The sequence below is a fragment of the Triticum aestivum genome, chromosome 4B (assembly GCF_018294505.1).
Source record: "Triticum aestivum cultivar Chinese Spring chromosome 4B, IWGSC CS RefSeq v2.1, whole genome shotgun sequence".
NCBI classification, from domain to species: Eukaryota; Viridiplantae; Streptophyta; class Magnoliopsida; order Poales; family Poaceae; genus Triticum; species Triticum aestivum.
This window is the reverse complement of record NC_057804.1, coordinates 198,689,884-198,700,753: the sequence shown is the minus strand read 5'-3', so window position 1 is coordinate 198,700,753 and position 10,870 is coordinate 198,689,884.

The following is a 10,870-nucleotide window of genomic DNA, read 5'->3' as shown; positions in this document are numbered from 1 at the left end:
AACGAACGGACGAGCGAATGCTCGCTAAATAAATAAACCGAAGAATAAAACCGATCTATAAAAGAAACGAACCAGGGTTTTTCTAAAAAAACCGAAGGGGGTTTTATTCGAAAAAAAACCCGGCGGCGGGGTGGCTACCTCCGGCGAGGTCGTCCGGCAGGGCGGGCGGCTCCGGCGGGGCTCGGCGAGGGGCTGCGGGGCTCAGCGAGACGGCGGCGGCGGCGGCGCGGAAGACGGCGGCGGCGGCTCGGGCAGGGCGCGGTGGTGGCTCGGGCGCTGCTCGGCGGCGGCGGTGGTGGCGGGGTGGTGGTGAGGGTGGCGGGGCGGGGTATTTAAGGAGGGGGGGGGGCTCCGGCTTGGGGAAGGGGGCGCCCAGGGAGGAGTCCGGCTCGGACTCCCCTCGGCATCCGTGCGGCGCAAGGCGGCACGCACGGGGAGGCGGCGGCGAGGCAGGCCGGCCTGGCTAGGCCCTTGGCCCGGTCGGCGCGGGTTTTTTTTTTAAAAAACATTCCGCCGACTAAAAAAAAATCCTAGAAAAAAATAAATAAAAATCTAGAAATTCCAAAACAAGTTTTCTCCGTCTAAATAAAATGTTTAGAACAAGATGAACTTTTCTTGGCCCCTAAAATGCAATTTTTAAAACATGCAAATTTTTCTAGGGCAAATAAAATTCCGAATAAACTCAAATAAAATCCAAATAATGATTTTAACATTTTTCCTCCGATATTTCAATTGTTTTGGAGAAGTCATATTATCTCCCCTCATTTATTAATTTAAAATGAAATATTTTCCAAAGAGAAATAATTAAAAATCAAAATCCTCGTCTTCACTATTTGATAAAAAAATTTCAAATATGAAAATTGGAAAATCCCCAACTCTCTCCGAAGGTCCTTGAGTTGCTTAGGATTTCGAGGATTGCAAACGAAAAAGCAATAAAATATGATATGAATGGATGACCTATGTATAACATGCCAAATTGGAAATTTGGGATGTTACACGGACTATGTCTGGTTGGAGGGGTTGTGATTTAACACAGAAGATAAACTCTCTTTACCCTATTCTCCTTCAACTCGGAGTTGATCAGACTCCAGTTGATTTCACTCATGGTAAATACTTGTCGGCGATCTACAAACCTTTGATAGACCCTCTTCATGAACCACAATGACTCTTGGTTGCTGAAGATCTTGCTCGGTGAAGACAACAACTCTTCGACACTCGAGCCAACACCTATCCGTCTAGAGAATGGACAACTCTCAAGAGTAATAGGTACAAGAACTCTAACTTAGAACTACTGTGATGCTCAACCACTGTCTATGTTTGGGCTCTTGATTTTTCTCTCGATGGATCTTAAACTCAAATCACTCGGAGAGGGGTTGCCCAATCAATCTTCTCGAAATCTTAAGCAGAGCAGCCACTGGGCAATGTTGGAGCGGGGTGGCTATTATAGTTGCAGCCTTCCCTGATGGGAAATGACCAAATTGGGTAAGTGGAGCAGCCAATGGTCGAACGACACGAGTCCAACAACGGAAATTGAGCACAACAGTATCATTCCTTGCGGAGCAAGTAATGGTAACTCCTTAGTTCGGAAGGTTTGTCCTGCAACACGAAGAAAACGTCTACTGCTGCGAGGTAATCATTCGGAACACAAAGAGATTTCTCTCAGTCTCACATAGGTTTGGGATAAGCATCACATCGAATCTAAGTTTCGAGAACCTATAACCCTCTTCATAGTACGAAGGTTCTATGACTCAAATAAACGAAAGAACAAGAATGAAATGAATGTTACATCTTCACTTTGTCTTCGACTTCCATTCGCTGCAGTCAATTTCTTTGGATAGAAACTCCGAACCAATTGCTTCACGTCAGCAATAATTTCTGAGGGGCTAACTCCTTCACATCAATCTTCTCGCCTACATGACTTCAAAAAATGTAGCTCATTCTTTTCTCCAACACAGATATTCTTCGATGAAGTTCCTCGAACTTGACACCGGAGATAGCATCCTCTTCGACTCTGCATGGACTATTTCCCTCTGTCTGCACCAGCAAACAAATTAGTCCATGCCTGTTTCTTTCAACAATCTCCAAAACACAGGAGGGCAAGTGTTGCACCAACAATTTCCCCCTTTTTGGATGATTGTTGACAAAACAGAATACATCGAAGGATAGATAATAGAATGGAATGTAATGCAAAGGAAATGAAAGACGAGAGATAATTACAAAGATAAAACATGCTCCCCCTGAAGATATGCATCATTTGAAGAATTCATAGTAGATAAAACGGAAGGGAGAGAGATGAATCTTTGTAAGAGTGACGTTGACATAAGATCTCATTCGTGGTCTCTTTCAATGCACTTGACAGTGTCTGAGATATTTCCTGTCACATGCAATCTTTGAAAAATATAAGTTTGGTAGATTGGATACTTTAAATGATTTGTGACGAAGGATAAATCAAGAGATTTTTGCTCAGAACACGATTTGAATCCACATGAGATATAAGTTCCCTGCATGTTAGATGTTCGAGGATAATTAGAGCAAGGGAATCATGAGTATATTGCTCAAAGTAGATATGCTTGAGACATGGTTTTCTTCTCCTTCAAGGTTAGATAGCGAAAGATAATCATTAAAGCTTGTCTAAACATGAGACAGATATAGTTTCAAGGAGTAGAATGTCTCTGCTAGAGAGGCATGAAATGCAATTCTCCTTGAAATGATTTTACTTTCCCTCCACAAAAGATAAGTGTCGAGGATAACTATTGCAATAAGTAAGCTTTCGATTTCACCCGCAAACAGATAATTGGAAGCAAATAGCATTGCAGGTGGGGTTATTAACTGTACATGACGACCAAGTATTTCAAAACCACAGGCGGTGCTTTAAGTTCCAAACCAAATAGTTCGACAGAAAAGCAAATGGCGAATGGAAACACCCTGCAGATAACCCGCTTATCTATCACTCGATGTTCTTCTCCCCCTTTTTGTCAACAAGTGTGAAAAATAAAAGAGAATGCATACGGGGAACTACTCGTTTGAAGAATCCTCAGAATCAGAATTCACACTACTTGACGAAGCAGAGCGAGGGATAGTTGAGGCTGAAGTAGGAGTTGCAGCATGGGCTTTGGAAACAGCTTCAGAAGTAGTAGCGCGAGGAGCATCTGGCTTGAAGATGAATGTCCCAACTGTGTCTTCAAGATCATCATCTGGTTCAACAAATAGCAGGTCAGTGGATGCAGACCGCTGAGGAAACACTGGAGTTTGCTTCGGATGCGAGGAACTTCAGATAACTCCATATAATCATATGCTTTCTTGATACCCTTCGCAAAAAGTTGCTTGCAAGAATAATGCTTGCGTAGAAGGGTCTAGGAGCGCTTATTTTGTTCCTTTTCATGCAAGAGAGTTTGGCGACCATAATTGTGAAGCAAATTTATTTCAGTCATCATTTCCAGCTTCACTTTATGATCAAGCTTTATGTGGCTTTTCAGGGCTTGTTGAGTGCAAAGACAAATGTCATACAGAGAGGGATTTTCTTCATGGGGCATTTTAACACGCAGAAGCAGGACCAGATGCATCCATCGGTATCTTTCCTTCGCCGATATCTTTCACAATCTGGAGTGTCACGAACTGGTGGCATGAAGACCTTTGGAGTATGGGGGCAGATGAAATTTTCTTCAATCAGCTGCTCAATGGCAAACATGACCCAAGGTGCATATGGTTTCAAAGCTTGAGGAATATCAGCAGCACATGCCAGGTTGCGAATGAAAAGATCTGGAACATCAAAATGAATTCCTTAAGCAGTGGCTAGAAGAGCATTTCCTTCGATGCCATTGATAGTTTCTGGCCTGTTTGTTGGCGTGAGGGAGTTGTAGAGGATATAGAACAACACTTTGTTCTCGTAAACCAAATTCTTTGGATTTGCTTCAATGCATTCATCACCAACAAGTTTGGGGTCCATTAGCAGATGATGTTGAGCTTCCGGAACATCCCAATAGTACAGTCTATGCTCACGGTCCATATGAAATTCACACCAAGTAAGATTCAACAGAGCCAAAAACTGATCAACCGAGCATTTGATCTTTCTTCTCCAGTCATCCATTTGAGGATCCAAGTATTGCAGTTTGCGAGGTCTCCTCAGATGTAAAGAGTGGCATAGAACTGAAGAATTACTTCATGATTCCAGCCATGATTGAAGCACATGAAACTCTTCAGGAAGACAAGTTCAATTTGTTCGATGGTGTGATGAAAACAGGGTAAACTTTCGACCTTTGCAAAATCCAGAATCTTGTGCTTGAAGATTCGATTCTTGCCAAACAATATGTGAGGATAATACACAACCTATTCTTTTGTCTAGAATCTAGGTGACAATGAAGTCCTTTCTCCATCACATGGGCTGGTCCCAAAGAATGCAAGCTTCAAAAGATGAAGCTGCTCATTGAACGCAGGACCATTCAGGCCATCTTCAACATGAAATGGAGGAAATGTTTCTAATGGGTTTCTTAGGTGTTCTTCATCGCTCATTGACTTGGTCCGAATGTCATCAGGTGCAGGCACATCTTCATCAATGGGCTTGAGAGGAGCAAGGGGCCTCTTTGACTTCTCTGGTACAGATGGCTTTGATGCACTTGTCTGACCATCACTTTTGCTCACTGGAACTCCTTCAGCGGATTTCTGTCCTTCGGGCACTAGGGCCTTTTCTTTCGATGAGTTTTCTTCGGCTTGAGACACAACAACTTTTTTAGATGCCTGGGTCACAACTGGTGGGGCAACATCTTCTTGAGCCATCAGCTCATCAACATTCTCTTCTTCCTCTTCCAACTGTGGTGCAATGGAATAGGAGCAGGATCAACATCCATCTGGGTAGGGGCACCAGATGATGCAATCGAGGTGGTTTCGTCTCGACAAGCATTTAGCTCCCCCTTAATCTTATCAGTCTCCTCCTTATTTGATTCTGAGGGATCAGCTTGCAAATTTCTCGGAGGCGATGGATTTGCCTTCTCAACTTCAATTTCTTCCTCAACTTCATCAACTGGATCTTGCTTCAACCACATTAGGTTGTACTTGGACAGCTGGAGTTGGAATAATGAGCACCACATTGCCTGCCTGCTGCATAGGTTCATCCTCGTGAGATGGAGAAGGTGGGACTTGTTGCAAGGGAGCAATGGAGTCAAGTGGAGCATCAACAGTAACATTCTGAAGGCGGCGGTCTTTAATTCCTTTCGGTTTCCTGGCCCTTGCTTTAGCCTTCTGACATTTTTCTTCTTTGATTCTTCTTTGAGCGAGATCTGCCTTGCAGTCAATCTCCCCGTTTCTCCTATCACACAACTAAGATACTTCCATCTTCAACCTTGAGTGCCAATCAATTTTATCCTTCCGCATAAGTCTGAGAGCCTTGGTGAGTTAAAAAATTTCTTTGTTCAGAGTTTTCCTTTTGGATTCTGTGTTGGCCTCTCTCCACATTTGCTCGAGAACTTGCTTGTCCTGGACAACCTAATTCAGCCTCTCGATAATTTTCCTCAGCTCGATCAAATGTTTCGTTACCATTTTGGTAACATCATCAGGAAGTCCTAGGCTGCTTAAATCATCATATTTTTTGCATCGTAAGCAACACTCTCAATCACATCAATCATGAGATTGAAATCATATTTATGTTCCTCTGTGGAAGAAGGAACACTGGGTTTGGCTTTCTTTGCAGATGCATAAGCTTTTCCTTCAGTCTGCAGCTTTCCCTTCACAAATGGAGCAGCGGAACCCGAAGGTTTCTCAGTGAGAGGAATGGGTGCAATCCTTGGTGATTTCCTTGGAGAGGGCAAAACTTTCATTGGTGATGTAGTCTTGTATGTGTTGTTGAGGATGGCACATTGATCATACATAGGAATTTCATCAGCATCATTTTCACTAGATGACCCATCAGATGAGTCAAAAACAACTCTTTTGGATTTGTTGATGGTGGTTTTCTTTCGGGGAGCACGAGGGGAAACTGATTTCCCTGCCTTGCTTTCCTTTCGGGCAGAGGCACGATCCTTCTTCTTCTGGACGTCTTGCTGAGTTAGCGCAACATTTCGAGCTTCGACTTGGTTTTTCTTCGCTTGCCTAGCTTCACGCTTGGCTTTGGCCTTCACCCTCTTAGACACTTCATCGGGAAAATCAGCGAGGGTTTTGAGGGAGTCAGGGTGAGCATTTGAAGGCGGAGGTGGTCTGACTTTTTGATCATCTGGGCCAAGGCAATTTTCAGCAATATAGTCATTCCACGGTGGCGTGAAGGCAAACAGGATCTGATATTTCTTGCGAACATTTTCATGATTGAACCATTTCTTTGCCCAGTGGCGGCGAATCCTTTGCAGTCTATTATTGTGTTCAGTTGTTGTTTCAACCCCAGGTGGAGTTTTGTAACCTTCTGGATCAGACATTTCAGCAATTATGTTCTTCTCTCTGCCACGACAACCCTTTTTAGGGTTTCCATGAAAAAAGGGTTAGAGCATCAGTGACCAATTCATCCTCGGGCTGACTATGAGCAGAGGGAATCTCTTCATCATCTTCTTCCGATTTAGATTCAGATTTCTTTCTCGGTGCTTTGGGAGACTTTGAAGATTCTCCTCCTCCTGTCAATCTCATTCGTTCAAACATGGGTGGCAACCGAGGCAATTCTCCTTTAGAACCAGAATGCTCTTCTGAACTCTATGCCATGACCAACCTGTGAAAATAATAGATATGAGGGAAAATGGGGTAGGGTCACAAACATGCACATAAGGACTTTTGAACGAAAACTAATGTTTTTGGAAGAAATAAGGGAATCCATGATTGAGTTAGAGAAAGATATCCTCGACAGATTTCAAACTAGCCATAGCAAGTACAAGGCAGAGTAAAGGCTATCTAATCTTTCAGATAGGCAAGCATGAACCCTAGATCGAGGAGAACTAGTATGAGGAAGATTTACAAACTATACCGGTTAAATCTTAGTGAATCCTAAAGATCTACTAGAGAGAAACAAATGAAAGAAAATAACCACAGGATAAATTGTCCTAAGAACAGAGATGAGGACAGGAACAATTCAAGATCCAAGCGCCCTAACTTGGCTACTTGGAACAGCTACGACAGAGCGGGAGGGAAGAATACCGCACTGACGTGATCAATTACGATGAGACTTCACCGGAGTTGCACGGTAAGGCACCTCACCAGAGTTGCTTCTAGCACGGGCTTGGGAGGAGAGCAGACGAGGGTTTGAGGACCAAATGAGGAAGAACACACCGGGAGGGGTATTTATAGCTAGCGAACTAAACCACCTCTCCGAAAATCCACGACCCACAGTTGCGGGCGTTCCGCATTCGATGGCCACGATCACGATCATGGAGATCATGGGCACGTGGCAACCGTTTTCTGCGAGAAACTCGGAAATTGAGCGGGAGACCGAAAGGTTTGAGGAAGGAAAACACCAAAAGTGGATAAGTTTCAAAGTCAATTTCTTTCGCGACCAAGGACGTCAAAAAGAAATTTTCTTCAGATCAAATTTCATTCCTATGACGGAAAATAAAGATTTGGAAGATAAAGAATAGAGGGATAAAAGGGTCCGAAACAAAACACTTAGCCAGAAGAAGAAACACAAACACACGGAGCTATGAGTGTGTTGTTGATACGTCCATTTTGCATCATGTTTTCCTACTATTATTTATAATGTTTTTATGCATAATAATGCTTTATGGAGTAATTATAATGCCTTTTCTCTCATAATATGCAAGGTTTACACAAAGAGGGAGAATGTCAGCAGTTGGAATTCTGGACCTGGAAAAGCTACGTCAGAGTTACCTATTCTGCACATCTCCAAATGAGCTGAAATTTTATGGAGATTTATTTTGTAATAAATAAATAATACTGGAGAAAAGAGTTACCAGAGGGGCTGCCAGGTGCTCACGATACACCAGGGCCCCCAGGTACACCCTGGTGGGTGGTGGGCAGCGCATCCCACCTCCGGTGCCCACCTTCTTGTATAAGTCATTTTGACCTAGAAAAAAATAAGGAGATGACTTTTGGGACGGAGTGCCGCCGTCTCGAGGTGGAACTTGGCCAGGAGCACTTTTGCCTTCCGGCGGAGCGATTCCGCCGGGGGAACTTCCCTCCCGGAGGCGGAAATCAAAGCCATCATCATCACCAACAACCCTCTCATCTTTGGGAGGCCAATATCCATCAACCTCTTCAACAACACCATCTCATCTCAAACCCTAGTTCATCTCTTGTGTTCAATCTTTGTACTGGAACCTCAGACTGGTACCTGTGGGTGACTGGTGGTGTTGATTACATATTGTAGTTGATTACTATATGGTTTATTTGGTGGAATATTATATGTTCAGATCCATTATGTTATTTAAGACCCCTCTGGTCTTGAGCATGAATATATTTTTTGAGTATTTTCTTTTGTTCTTCAGGTCACGAGGGAAGTCACGTTGCAAGTAATCATGTGAATTTAATATGTGTTCGATATTATGATGATATGTATGTTGTGATTCCCTTAGTGGTGTCATGTGAACGTCGACTACATGGCACTTCACCATATTTGGGCCTAAGGGAATGCATTGTCGAGTAGTTATTAGATGATGGGTTGCTAGAGTGACATAAGCTTAAACCCTAGTTTATGCGCTACTTCGTAAGGGACCGATTTGGATCCAAATGTTTAATGCTATGGTTAGATTTTATCTTAATAATTTTCTCATAGTTGCGAATGCTTGCGAGGGGGTTAATCATAAGTGGGAGGTTTTTTCAGGTAAGAACATCACCCAAGCACCGGTCCACCCACATATCAAGTTATCAAAGTAGCGAATGCGAATCAAACCAACATGATGTAAGTGACTAGATGAAATTCCCGTGTGCCCTCAAGAACGCTTTGCTTATTATAAGAGACCATTTTGGCCTGTCCTTTGCTACAAAAAGGATTGGGATACCTTGCCGCACTTTATTTACCGTTCTTGTTCGTTACAAATTATCTTGCTATCAAACTACCTGTTACCAACAATTTCAGTGCTTACAGAAATTACCTTGGTGAAAACCACTTGTCATTTCCTTCTGCTCCTCGTTGGGTTCGACACTCTTACTTATCGAAAGGACTAAGATTGATCCCATTTACTTGTGGGTCATCAAGACTCTTTTATGGCGCCGTTGCCGGGGGTTGAAGTGCCCTTGTTAAGTGGAATTCGGTAAGGAAAAATTTATACTACGTGCTGAAATTTATCATCACTTGTTACTATGGAAAGTCATCCTTTGAGGGGTTTGTTCGGGGTATCTTCACCTCAAATAGAAACACAAAGAGTTGCCCCTCAACCTATTGCACCTACTGAAAATATTAATTATGAAATTCCTTTGGGTATGATAGAACAACTGCTAGCTAATCCTTATGCAGGAGATGGAACAGAACATCCTGATATGCACTTGATCCATGTGGATGAAATTTGTGGATTATTTAAGCTTGCAGGTTCACCCGGAGATGAAGTCAAGAAGAAGTTTTTCCCTTTATCTTTGAAGGGAAAACATTAACATGGTATAGGATATGCGATGATATTGGATCTTGGAACTGGAATCGATTGAAATTGGAATTTCACCAATTTTTTTATCCTATGCATCTAGTTCATCATGATCGCAATTATATATATAATTTTGGCCTCGTGAAGGAGAAAGTATCACTCTATCCTGGGGGAAATTATCATTCTGAATTTTTGTGCTCGGCTTTCTCGTGATGATCAATCCATGCTCAATACTTCTTGTGCTAGTTCTTTTATGAAGAAGACTATTGAATTCAGGTAGGATCTTTTAGAATGAATTAAACGCAACTCTGAAGATTGGGAACTCGACGAAGGTAAAGAGTCAGGCATTAAGCTTGAGTATGATTGTGTTAAATCTTTTATGAATACCAATGCTTTTCACAAGTTTAGCACTAAATATGGAGTTGACTCTGAGATAGTAGCCTCTTTTTATGAATCATTTGCTACTCATGTTGATCTCCCTAAGGAGAAGTAGTTTAAATATCACCCCCTATTAAACAAGAAATTAAAGGACCGGTTAAAGCTAAGGATGAAGTTATTATTTACAATGTTGATCCAGTTGTGCCTACTGCTTACACTGAAAAACCACCTTTCCTTGTTAGGATAAAGGAACATGCTAAGGTATCAACTATGGTTCGCAAAAGTAAAATTAAAGCACCTAAACCCTCTGAGCAAATTAAAGTAGGACCTAGTGTTGCTATGGTTAAAGACCTCTTGGTAGAAAATATTGATGGGCATGTTATTTATTTCTGTGATGAAAAGCTGCTAGAATTGCCAAACCCGATGAAAAAGATAAACATAGACCTGTTGTTGGCATGCCTGTTGTCTGAGTTAAAATAGGAGATCATTTTTATCATGGTTTATGTGACTTAGGTGCTAGTGTGAGTGCTATTCCTTTTACCTTATACCAAGAAATTACGAATGATATAACACCCCCTAAAAGAAGACATAGATGTTACTATTAAACTTGCAAACAGAGACACTATCACACCACTTGGGATTGTTAGAGATGTTGAAGTCTTGTGTGGGAAAATAAAATATCCTACTGATTTTCTAGTTCTTCACTACAAAAAAAGACACATCCGTGACATTTTGGGCCGAACGAATTTTTTTTCTGTCATACATATGACACTTCTATGATGATAATTGTGACAAAACCCGGTATCATCATAGATGTGGTGGGCTCCTACTTCTATGACAAAAAATCATGACAGAAAATGGGCTTTTCGTCCTGGGCAGGCTGGAGACGCAGCTGCATGACATTCTTTGGGCCGTCCATGATGAAAAAAACCGTGGTAGAAGCGAGGGGGAGGAAAATTTTGGGGAGTTGCCGGTTACGGTGGGAGGTCGGGGGA